The sequence below is a fragment of the Neovison vison genome, chromosome 2, assembly GCF_020171115.1.
Source record: "Neovison vison isolate M4711 chromosome 2, ASM_NN_V1, whole genome shotgun sequence".
Lineage (NCBI taxonomy): Eukaryota > Metazoa > Chordata > Mammalia > Carnivora > Mustelidae > Neogale > Neogale vison.
This window is the reverse complement of record NC_058092.1, coordinates 97,828,219-97,841,383: the sequence shown is the minus strand read 5'-3', so window position 1 is coordinate 97,841,383 and position 13,165 is coordinate 97,828,219. Positions and strand designations below refer to the sequence as shown.

Sequence of the window (13,165 nt, the reverse complement as noted above, 5' to 3'; positions counted from 1 at the left end):
CTCTACTTTCTCACTTCAATCCACTATGAATGTGCTTTTGGCCCAACCATGTCAATGAAATAGCTCTTCTCAAGGTCATCAATGATGCCTTTTGTTTTTTGTTTTTTGTTTTTCTTTTTGCAGTCAATGGTTAAACTTCTCTGAGCTCATTTTTTTTTAATTATTTCTTAGCATTCTTTGGCCCAACTGATTACTTTCTCCTTAAAACACTCTTCTCTAAATATCACAGGGTCCTATCTCACTGACTACACCTTCTCAGAAACTTCTTTTCCTTCATTAAACTTTTAAAAAGTCTAGTATGCCATGGGTCTATTCCTGGCTCTTTCCTCTTTTCAATTTATACTCCCTTCCCAGATGACCCCATCTAGACTCAAGCCTTTAAATACCAAAAATGTGTTGTTGACTCTCAGATGAAATCTCTAGTCCGGCTCTCCCCAGAGCTCCAGCCTCACAGAGACAATCATTAATCCACATCACAACCAGGACATCTAATACACATTTCATACTTAAACCTTGGTAATACCATCAGGCTCTACTGGATCCAAATTTTATTTCTTAATTTCTTTTTTGAGCAGTTCTGTTTATAAGGATTGAAATTTCATGACTATTTTTTCCTAGAGGTACTCCAAAGAACAAAGAGAAAATTTATTTTAAAAAATAATAAGGTCATTTTTTTCTTGCAATTACCATATAACCACATTGGACCCTTTTATAAATCCAAGATATATTATGGGACCTCAGTGTTTTTCCTATAATCTTGAAATCTTTTCTAGTTCATCATCCTGGCAATTATTTCATCATTACTCACCAGTTATTTCCAACTATACTTTAAAAATTAAATAATAAGATAATGGAAGAATAATGGAACTGCCTAGAAGGAGGATGCACTACTGTACCACCCTTCAGCTTTCTTATTGCGTTACCCAAAAAGTATTGCCTCATATTTCATTTATTTGTCAGAGACAGAAAAAGACAGAGCACAACAAGCAGGGGGAGCATCAGGAAGAGAAAGAAGCAGGCTCCCTGCTGAGCAAGGAGACTGACGTGGGACTCGATCCCAGGACCCTGGGATCATGACCTGAGCTGAAGTCAGCCGCTTAACCACTGAGCCACCCAGATGCCCCCTGCCTTGTCTTTCAAAATGAAGTCTGGACAAACCATCCTTGTATTCATTTTGGACATAGCTGGGAATTTGACATAGCTGAGTGGACACAGTGGACACAGCTGAGAATTCAGAATATTTCATTATCCACCCATAATGGCAAAGAGATCAATGGAGAAAAATGTTTCACAATTATTAGATGCTGAGTGTGAACAGGCAGGTCATGGTAAAATTTCAGATAATGAATTTGTAAGTGGCAATAATTCTAGATCAATCTTCTCAAATCTAAGAAGGAGTGAGTTTACAGTATATATTTTTTTTTCCCAATTTATTTATTTTCAGAAAAACAGTATTCATTATTTTTTCACCACACCCAGTGCTCCATGCAAGCTGTGCCCTCTATAATACCCACCACCTGGTACCCCAACCTCCCACCCCCCCGCCACTTCAAACCCCTCAGACTGTTTTTCAGAGTCCATAGTCTCTCATGGTTCACCTCCCCTTCCAATTTACCCAAATTCCCTACTACTCTCTAACGCCCCTTGTCCTCCATGCTATTGGTTATGCTCCACAAATGAGTGAAACCATATGATAATTGACTCTCTCTGCTTGACTGATTTCACTCAGCATAATCTCTTCCAGTCCCGTCCATGTTGCTACAAAAGTTGGATATTCGTCCTTTCTGATGGAGGCATAATACTCCATAGTGTATATGGACCACATCTTCCTTATCCATTCATCCGTTGAAGGGCATCTTGGTTCTTTCCATAGTTTGGCGACTGTGGCCATTGCTGCTATAAACATTGGGGTACAGATGGCCCTTCTTTTCACGACATCTGTATCTTTGGGGTAAATACCCAGGAGTGCAATTGCAGGGTCGTAGGGAAGCTCTATTTTTAATTTCTTGAGGAATCTCCACACTGTTCTCCAAAGAGGCTGCACCAACTTGCATTCCCACCAACAGTGTAAGAGGGTTCCCCTTTCTCCACATCCTCTCCAACACATGTTGTTTCCTGTTTTGTTAATTTTGGCCATTCTAACTGGTGTAAGGTGATATCTCAATGTGGTTTTAATTTGAATCTCCCTGAGGGCTAATGATGATGAGCATTTTTTCATGTGTCTGATAGCCATTTGTATTTCTTGATTGGAGAAGTGTCTGTTCATATCTTCTGCCCATTTTTTGATGTGTTTGTCTGTTTCGTGTGGGTTGAGTTTGAGGAGTTCATTATAGATCCTGGATATCAACCTTTTGTCTGTACTGTCATTTGCAAATATCTTCTCCCATTCCGTGGGTTGCCTCTTTGTTTTTTTGACTGTTTCCTTTGCTGTGCAGAAGCTTTTGATTTTGATGAAGTCCCAGAAGTCTATTTTCGCTTTTGTTTCCTTTGCCTTTGGAGACGTATCTTGAAAGAAGTTGCTGTGGCTGATATCGAAGAGATTACTGCCTATGTTCTCCTCTAAGATTCTGATAGATTCCTGTCTCACGTTGAGGTCTTTTATCCATTTTGAGTTGATCTTTGTGTACGGTGTAAGAGAATGGTCGAGTTTCATTCTTCTACATATAGCTGTCCAGTTTTCCCAGCACCATTTATTGAAGAGACTGTCTTTTTTCCACTGTATATTTTTTCCTGTTTTGTCGAAGATTAATTGACCATAGAGTTGAGGGTCCATATCAGGGCTCTCTACTCTGTTCCACTGGTCTATGTGTCTGTTTTTATGCCAGTACCATGCTGTCTTGGTGATCACAGCTTTGTAATAAAGCTTGAAATCAGGTAAGGTGATGCCGCCAGCTTTATTTTTGTTTTTCAACGTTTCCTTAGCGATTCGGGGTCTCTTCTGATTCCATACAAATTTTTGGATTATTTGCTCCAGCTCTTTGAAGAATGCCGGTGGAATTTTGATCGGAATGGCATTAAAAGTATAGATTGCTCTAGGCAGTATAGACATTTTAACGATGTTTATTCTTCCGATCCAAGAGCATGGAATGGTCTTCCATCTTTTTGTGTCTTCTTCAATTTCTTTCATGAGTGTTCTATAGTTCCTCAAGTATAGATCCTTTACCTCTTTAGTTAGGTTTATTCCCAGGTATCTTATGGTTCTTGGTGCTATAGTAAATGGAATCGATTCTCTAATTTCCCTTTCTGTATTTTCCTTGTTAGTGTATAAGAAAGCCACTGATTTCTGCACATTGACTTTGTATCCTGCCACGCTGCTGAATTGCTGTATGAGTTCTAGTAGTTTGGGGGTGGAGTCTTTTGGGTTTTCCATATAAAGAATCATGTCATCTGCGAAGAGAGAGAGTTTGACTTCTTCATTACCAATTTGGATACCTTTTATTTCTCTCTGTTGTCTGATTGCTGTTGCTAGGACTTCTAATACTATGTTGAACAAGAGTGGTGAAAGTGGGCATCCTTGTCTTGTTCCTGATCTCAACGGGAAGGCTGCAAGCTTTTTCCCATTGAGGATGATATTTGCTGTGGGTCTTTCATAGATAGATTTGATGAGGTTCAGGAATGTTCCCTCTATCCCTATACTTTGAAGCGTTTTAATCAGGAACGGATGTTGGATTTTGTCAAATGCTTTTTCTGCATCAATTGAGAGGACCATGTGGTTCTTCTCTCTTCTCATATTAATTTGTTGTATCACATTGATTGATTTACGAATGTTGAACCATCCTTGTAGCCCAGGGATGAATCCCACCTGATCATGGTGGATAATCTTTTTAATGTGTTGTTGGATCCTGTTGGCTAGGATCTTGTTGAGAATCTTAGCATCCATATTCATCAGTGATATTGGTCTGAAATTCTCCTTTTTGGTATGGTCCTTGCCTGGTTTGGGGATCAGGGTAATGCTGGCTTCATAGAAAGAGTCTGGAAGTTTTCCTTCTGCTTCAATTTTTTGAAACAGCTTCAGGAGAATAGGTGTTATTTCTTCTTTGAAGGTTTGGTAGAATTCCCCAGGGAATCCGTCAGGTCCTGGGCTCTTGTTTTTTGGGAGATTTTTGATCACTGCTTCAATCTCGTTATTAGATATCGGTCTATTCAGGTTGTCGATTTCTTCCTGGTTCAATTTTGGTAGTTTATATTTTTCCAGGAATGCATCCATTTCATCAAGGTTGCTAAGCTTATTGGCATATAACTGTTCGTAGTAACTTCTGATGATTGTTTCTACTTCCTTGGTGTTAGTTGTGATCTCTCCCCTTTCATTCATAATTTTATGAATTTGGGATTTCTCTCTTTTCTTTTGGATTAGTGTAGCCAGTGGCTTATCGATCTTATTGATTCTTTCAAAAAACCAGCTTCTAGTTTCATTGATACGTTCTACTGTATCTCTGGTTTCTCCCTCATTGATCTCAGCTCTAATCTTGATGATTTCCCTTCTTATGTGTGGAGTTGGTTTGATTTGTTGTTGATCCTCCAGTTCTTTAAGGTGTAGAGACAGCTGGTGTGTTCTGGATTTTTCAATTTTTTTGAGCAAGGCTTGGATGGCTATATATTTTCCCCTTAGGACCGCCTTTGCTGTATCCCATAGGTTTTGGACCGAAGTGTCTTCATTCTCATTGGTTTCCATGAATTGTTTCAGTTCTTCTTTGATCTCCTGGTTGATCCAAGCATTCTTAAGCAAGGTGGTCTTTAGCTTCCAGGTGTTTGAGTTCCTTCGGAACTTTTCCTTGTGATTGAGCTCCAGTTTCAAAGCATTGTGATCTGAGAATATGCAGGGAATAATCTCAGTCTTTTGGTATCGGCTGAGTCCTGATTTGTGACCCAGTATGTGGTCTATTCTGGAGAAGGTTCCGTGTGCACTTGAGAAGAATGAGTATTCTGCTGTTTTAGGGTGGAATGTTCTGTATATATCTATGAGGTCCATCTGGTCCAATGTGTCGTTCAATGCTCTTGTTTCTTTATTGATTTTCTGCTTCGATGATCTGTCTAATTCTGAAAGAGGCGTGTTAAGATCACCTACGATTAGTGTATTCATATCAATATGACTCTTTATCTTGATTAACAGTTTTCTTAAGTAATTGGCTGCTCCCATATTGGGAGCATAGATATTTACAATTGTTAGATCATCTTGGTGGATAGTCCCTTTAAGGATTATGTAGTGTCCTTCTGTATCTCTGACTACAGTCTTTAGTTTGAAGTCTAATTTATCTGATATGAGAATCGCTACCCCAGCCTTCTTTTGAGTCCCATTGGCATGAAAGATGCTTCTCCACCCCTTCACTTTCAGTCTGCGTGTATCTTTAGGTTCAAAATGGGTCTCTTGTAGACAGCATATGGATGGGTCCTGTCGTTTTATCCAATCTGCAACCCTGTGCCGTTTTATGGGTGCATTGAGGCCATTCACATTGAGAGTGATTATTGATAGATACGTTTTTATTGACATCGAGTTACCTTTGAAGTCTTTCTTTCTGTAGACTGTCTCTATATTTCTGTTCAATGCTATTCTTGGGATTTTTCCTCTTTTATAGAACCCCCCTTAATATTTCCTGCAGTATCGGCTTGGTGGTTGCATAGTCTTTTAAGTCTTGCCGGTCTTGGAAACTCTTTATCTCTCCATCCATTTTGAATGTCAGTCTTGCTGGATAAAGTATTCTTGGCTGCATGTTCTTCTCATTTAGTGCCCTGAATATATCTTGCCAGCCTCTTCTGGCTTGCCAGGTCTCTGTGGACAGGTCTGACGTTATTCTGATGGGCTTCCCTCTGTAAGTAAGGAGCCTCTTTGCCCTGGCAGCTTTCAAGAGATTATACCTACAATTATAATTTCTCAATTTGACTATCAGGTGTCGTGATGTTTTTTTGGAGTGTATAATCTTGGGTGGAGACCGTTCAGCCTCTAGTACATGAACGCTGGTTTCATTCGCGAGATTCGGAAAGTTTTCATGAAGGATGTTCCACGACATCTTCTAGACTTCTTTCTTTCTCCTCCCCTTCAGGAATTCCAATAATTCTGACGTTGGAACGCTTCATGGCATCACTTATTTCCCTAATTCTGCTTTCGTGGGATCTAAGCTGTTTGTTCCAGGCTTCCTCCTGATCCTTTCTCTCTATCTGTTTGTCTTCCAGATCACTAATTCTATCTTCTGTCTCAGTTACCCTAGCTTTGAGAGAGTTTAGATTGGATTGGAACTCATTGAGAGCATTGTGGACCTCCTCCCTGGTAGCTTTAAGCTCCGCCCTAACATTGTGAACATCCTGTCTGGTCGCTTTCAGTTCGGCTCTAATCAATTCTGTTTGGTCATCCATGGCTTTCTCCAACCTAGCTATTGCCTGGATAATTGTTAGCCTGAATTCTCTTTCCGACATATTGTCTATGTTGATAGCCGTTAGCTCTGTTGCGGAAGGTCCATCCTCTGTATTTTTCTTCTGTTGGGCATTCCTCCTCCTAGTCATTTTGGTGGGAGAAGACTGAACAGATGTAGCTGGATGTATCAACTCTGGTGCAGTCAAGGTGCACCCTGGAACACTTCTTGATCTCCGTCTCAGAAGCCTCAGTCTGGGTGCAGAAGCTGAATAAATTCCCCCTTGGATGCTGGCAGTGCAGGTTCCAAGTTAAAGACCCTGGGGGCGCAGGATCTTTTGCTTGTCCCCAAAGCCAAGGCAGTGGCGGCTGTCTGGGAGCTCCTGACCGCCAGAGAGGTTCCAAGCAGCGATCGCACACTGAGATTTTGCCGCTGGCCGGGGCTGGGAGTGCCCTGCTTGCGCGCACCTCTTTTCAGAGGCGGCTGTGGGTCGGGCGCGTGTCTGGGGCACTGAGAACGGGGCGCTGCTCCGTAAGCCGCAGGCTGGGCTTTTGCGCGCCTCTGTCCGGGGAAGAGTTTCGCGGGCGCGAGGCTTAGACTTTGAAACAATGGCCCGGGTCAAGAAGCGCCCCAGGGCCTTAGAAACCCAGGAGAGCTGGAGCGACGTGCACGCGCATCTCAAGCTTTGTGGTAGGGCTAGCGCGCGTTCTGCACACCGGCTCCCATCCCCTCACAGGAGCCGGAACCCCGCGCTCTGGGGCACGCTGGCGGCTTAGGGACCAGGAGCCGGTTTCTCCGCCGCACTCTCTCTGCCTCCGCGCCGGGGAGGCCGTCTGGGACCGGGGACTCAAGCCCCTGTCCCTAGCCGCCCCGATTCCCACAGTTTGCCCCCGTGATCCTTTGCTCTTTTGGAGTGCTTTCAACCAGTCTCCGAGTTAATGCTGGTCCCCAGACGCAGGGCACTCTCGCTCGTATCGGGGTATTACTTTTGCACCGGTCGCCTCTGGTGGCTCCCTCCCCCTTTTGTTTATCTTCCGATATCAGTCCGCTGTTCCCATTCTGCTTTACCTGCTCACTGGCGTCTTCTGCCCCTGTAGAGATCCAGACGTGTATAATTCTGATCTCAGGCTGATTTCATGGGTGATCAGAGTTCTTTGGTAGGTAATCAGCTCACTTTGGGGTACCAGCTGAAAAGACGCCTCTTCCTAGTACCCCGCCATCTTGTCCCCCCCCCTACAGTATATTTTTAAGGACAAAAAGGAAATAAAGGATTCATAGCTAATTCCATAAAGACTTTATCATGTACTATGTTACAAGAATCTGGACTATCTCACTTACCTAAAAGGATAAGTGGCAATATTCTTTCATCTTTTATAATGTTTGTACAGCAAACTTTACATTATAAAGCTCACAGATGTATAAATGCTGTAGGCAGATATTTATACAAAGGTGTACAGAAAAGAAGGAAACTGGTGACATAGAAATGAAAACCCCATTGAATAGATCATTCTAACTGCAAATTTATTAATTCAAAAAACAAAAATGCTTTTCAACTGATAATGGTCATCCTTTTTTTTCCCAAACAAAATCATCAGCCAGGGGATGCCTGGGTGGCTCAGTGGGTTAAAGCCTCTGCCTTCGCCTCAGGTCATGGTTCCAGGATCCTGTGATGGAGCCCCGCATTGGGCTCCCTTCTCAGCAGGGAGCCTGCTTTCCTTCCTCTCTCTCTCTGCCTACTTGTGATCTCTGTAAAATAAATTTTAAAAATCTTAAAAAAAAAAAAAATCAGCCATCAAAATTTTCCAAAGTATTGCTTTGACAATGAAAACACAAGAACGAGAAGTAATGATAAGCCAAAGCCTATTAGAAATGTATTTGAAATCTGAAATTAGTATGTATTCAATGTGTATGTTCCAGGTTTATCAATGGCCATTGATTAGTTAATTATATGTAAGGACTTTTCTCGTTTTTGTCTCTTTTTTTTTTTTTTATAATTTTTTATTTATTTGACAGAGATCACAAGCAGGCAGAAAGAGGAGGACGCAGGCTTCCCACTGAACAGAGAGCCTGATCCAGGGCTGGATCCCAGGACTCTGGGACCATGACCTGAGCCAAAAGCAGAGGCTCTAATCCACTGAGCCACCCAGGCGCCCCATCATTTTGAATATCTATATGACTTCACAACCAGGAAACAAAATATAAATGACTTTGACTCCCAGCAAGCTATTTTGTGGCTATCAGCAAACTGATGCTAAAAATTTATATGGACTCTCTGGTCTTGTTATTGGAAACAAGATAATGAAGGGGTCATCATCATATGGACAGTGTCGCAGTAAGATTCACAGGTGCCGCTTCTGTGGCTCTATGGTCTGCCACCTTTGGAAGTCAGCCTGTGGTAAATGTGGCTATCCTGCCAAGTGCAAGAGAAAGTATAACTGGAGTGCCAAGGCTAAAAAACGAAATTCCACTGGAACCTGTCAGATGAGGCACCTAAGAATTGTATTGTGCAGATTCAGGCATGGAGTCCGTGAAAAGAACAACACCTCAACCCAAGAGGGCAATTAATGCAGTAGGCAGTTCATTTTAAGGATTTCAATGATTGGTCACACAACAAGCGTTCTGATTTTAAATAAATAAAAATATAAATAAAGTTTATATGAAGAGACAAAAAATTCAGAATAGCTGACATAATATTGAAAGACGAGAACAAACTAATCAATTTTAAGACTTTCAAAGCTCCAGTAATTAAATCTGTGTGGTACTGGTGAAAGAAAAGACAAACATATCAGTGAAACAGAATAGAGGGCTGGGAAATAGTCCTACATAAATATAATCAACTGATCCCTGACAAAAGGGCAAAGTCAACACAATGAAGAAAAGACAGTATTCTTTAACAAACAAGTTTAACAAACTTCTTTAACTTCTTTGACAGTGCTGGAATAAATGGACATCAACACGAAAAAAATTAATCCAGACACAGATCTTAGATTCTTTAACAAAAATGAATCATAGACCTAAATAAAAGTGCCAAACTATAAAACTTCTAGAAGATAACACAGGGAAAACTATCTAGATGGATCTTGGGTTTGGTGATGACTTTTTAGCTAAGACTTCAAAAGCCCAATCCACGAAAGGATTGATTAAACTGAAGACCTGACTTCATTAAAATTAAAAAGTTCTGTTCTGTGAAAGACACTGTCAAAATGATGAGCAGACAAGCCACAGACTGGGAGAAAATATTTACAAAAGACTTACGTGATAAAAGCCCCTTAACCAAACTACACAAAAAACTTTTAAAGCTCAACAACAAAAAACAACTCCATTACAAAATAAGCCACAGACCTTAACAGCTACCTCACCAAGGAAGATTCAGAGATGGGCAAATAAGCGTATGAAAAGACACTCAACATCACATGTCACCAGAGAGGCCCAAATGAAAACAATGAGATATCACTACACACCTACAGAATGGCTCAAAGCCAGAACACTGCCACCGAGAAATGCTGGTGAGGGTATGGATCAAAAGGAATTCTTATTCACTCATGGTGGGAATGCGGCATGGCACAGTGACTTTGGAAGAGAGTCTGGAGATTTCTTAACAAAATTAAATATATACCATACCATCCAGCAACCTTGCTTCTTGATATTTACCTAAAGGAGTTAAAAACTTATACCCACACAAACTGGCCTAAGCAGGCAGGTTACCCATGTAAGTGTTCAGAGCCACTTGATTCATAATTGCCCAAACTTGGAAGCAACCAAGATGTCCTTCAGTAGGTGAATCGATCAACCGTGGCACATCCAGATAATGGAATATTATTCAACACTAAAAATAAATGAGCTTTCAAGCCATAAAAAGATACGTAAGAACCTCCAATGCATATTTCTAAATGAAAGAAGCTAATCTGAAAAGGCTATATAGTGTATGATTGCAACTATATGACGTTCTGGTTAATGGGCTTTTATGATGCAAATTATTTCTCCCACTTTGTGGCTTGTCTTTTCATCATTCTGGAAAAGGCAAAACTATAGAGATGGTAAAAAGATTAGTGGTTTCCAGAGGTTATGGGGGAGGGAAGAATGAACAGGAACAGCACTGAGTATTTTTAGGGCAGTGAAAATACTCTGTATGATACTATAATGGTGGATGCATGTCATTGTACCTTTGTCCAAACCCACAGTATATACAACACCAAAAGTGAACCCTAAGGGGAACTATGAACTTCAAGTGATAATATGCCAATGTGCATTCATCAGTTGTAACAAATGTGCCAATCTGGTGGCAAATGTTGATAATGGAGGAGGCTGTGCATGAGTGGGGGCAGGGGCCATATTGCGTTAGCTCTGTACTTTCTGCTCAGTTTTACTATGAACCTAAAACTGATGGCGGGGGGGGGGGGGGCGGTGCACCTGGGTGGCTCAGTTGGTTAAGCAACTGCCTTCGGCTCAGGTCATGATCTTGGATTTCCAGGATCAAGTCCCGCATCGGGCTCCCAGCTCCTTGGGGAGTCTGCTTCTCCCTCTGACCTTCTCCTCTCTCATGTTCTCTATCACTCATTCTCCCTCAAATAAATAAAATCTTTTAAAATAAATAAATAAATAAATAAATAAAACTGATGAGGGGAAAAAAGTATTTTTTAAAAGTTGAGTTTGCAGGGTGCCTGCGTGGCTCAGTGGGTTAAGCCTCTGCCTTAGGTCATGATATCAGGGTCCTGGGATCGAGCCCTACATCGGGCTGTCTGCTCAGCAGGGAGCGTACTGAACCCTCTCGCTCTCTGCCTGCCTCTCTGCCTACTTGTGATCTCTGTCAAATAAAAAAATAAATAAAATAAAATCTTTTAAAGTTGAGTTTGCTATGTTTAAATTCTTATTAACATTTCTAATAAAACTGTTTTCATTATTCCTGTATATGTAATTCTGTACATTATCTGTAAAATAACTAAAAATATAAAATTGAAAGTAAGAAGGGTACAATGGATTCAGATGGTAAATGATGATGACTGTTTTCCTTGGTATACTGAAGGCTAATGTGGCCCAAATGGAGAGGATGTTCTCAACCTACATCTCCCACATCCAACCTCAAGACTTGCCCAGTTCGGCAAATGGCACCATTATGCCCTTAATTACTGACAGCAAAAAATTAGGGTCATTCTTGACTCCTTCCTTCACACTATTCGTCTCTCTGCCAATTTCTACTGGCTTCAATGCTTGATTCTCCACTGCAACCGTGGTGATCTAAGCCACCACCATCTTCCCCCCACATCAGCAACAGTGTCCTACCTGATCTTTCTGCTTCCATTTCTGCTGTCCTCTTGTCCGTCTTCCACATGGAATTATATACCTCACTTTGAAAAACCCTACAAATGTCTTCTGTCACGTGTTTAAAAATCCAAACTCCTTCCTATGGCTTACTAATCTCCATGGGACCTGGTCCCTGGCTATTTCTCCAAGCTTATCTCTTATTCCTCTTCCCCCTTGGCTCACTGTCCTTGAACATACCAGGTTTATTATCACCTTGTAGTTTTTTCTGCTGGGAATGTTCTTACACATGGCCTCTTATGGTTTTTCCTCATCTTCACCCTTCAGGTCCCAATCCAAAAGTCACTTCTTCAATGCAGCTTTCTCTGACTTCAGCTAAACAGCTCTCACCATACCCCATGACCTTTGCAATCTACCAAAACCTGTTTTATCTTCTCCATATTTATCAACATTATCGTACTGGTAATTAAGATTATCTTATTTATGTACATGTTTATTATCTATCTACCCCCACACACACATACACACAATCTTTTTTTTTTTCTTTTTTTCTATACAATCCATTCTTAAGAGTAGAAACCATCTGGGGCGCCTGGATGGCTCAGTTAGTACAGCATCCGATTCTTGGTTTTGGCTCAGGTCATGATCTCAGGGTTGTGAGATACAGCCCCTCGTCAGGCTCCACACTCAGTGGGAAGACTGCTGGAGATTTTCTCTCCCGCTCTCCCTTCCCCTCTGTCTGCCCTCCCCGACTCAAACATGCTCTTTCTAAAATACATAAACAAATAAACAAATAAATAAAATCTTCCTTTAAAAAAGAGTAGAAAATATCTTGTTCACCATTCCATTCCCCCACCAAGAACAGGGGCTAGCACTTAATAGGTACTCAGTAAATACTGGCCATTTAAACAACAAAAGGGAATCCATGAAAGTTACCATAAACTCCTTGCTGAGGACAAGATGAGAAGTGTAGAGGTCAGCACATTCTCTCCACACCCATACTTACTCCATTTTCTTCACTGTATAAGGTATGGAAATGTTTGTATATTGATCCATTATTGTCCTATAGTCTCAGATCTCAAATGGACTGCCCATCAGCATTAGAATGTTAAGTCTGTGTGGGTCAAATAGGAAATTGCAGATACATAAGAGAATAACATTTCTGCCCTCCTCCAAATTCCTTTCCCTGAAGAAAAGCCTGTTTATAAATATCAAGCAAATGAAAAGCTGCCAAATTTTGATCTCTCTCAACATTCATACTGGTTTAGTTCCATTGAAAAGAAAAAATATGCCTCAGAACATTATAGAGGTTGGTTGGGCTCTTTCTCCTCCCCAACTCATAAATGCACATGACCAAGCCAACCTGCAGCAAACACAACTTAAGAAGCACACCGGGGCTTGGAAAGCTTTTGGATGAATCAGCTCACAAACATCTGCCCTATCAGAAAAACCACCTACAGCATGTGCTCTACTGACCGTGACTCAGTGACACTGTCATTGTTTTCATGCTCAGCATCTTAGCGGTTACAAATATCTAGGTATTTCAAGAAAACAATACTATG

At 41.2% G+C, this 13,165-nt stretch overlaps 1 protein-coding gene across 3 annotated transcripts in view; it reads right to left on the bottom strand.

Annotated features, from left to right (window-relative positions):
- The window catches only part of MAGI3 (membrane associated guanylate kinase, WW and PDZ domain containing 3), a 245,123-nt gene that overhangs the window by 153,314 nt on the left and 78,644 nt on the right, over positions 1–13,165 (bottom strand). The gene's annotated exons all lie outside the window — the stretch shown is intronic.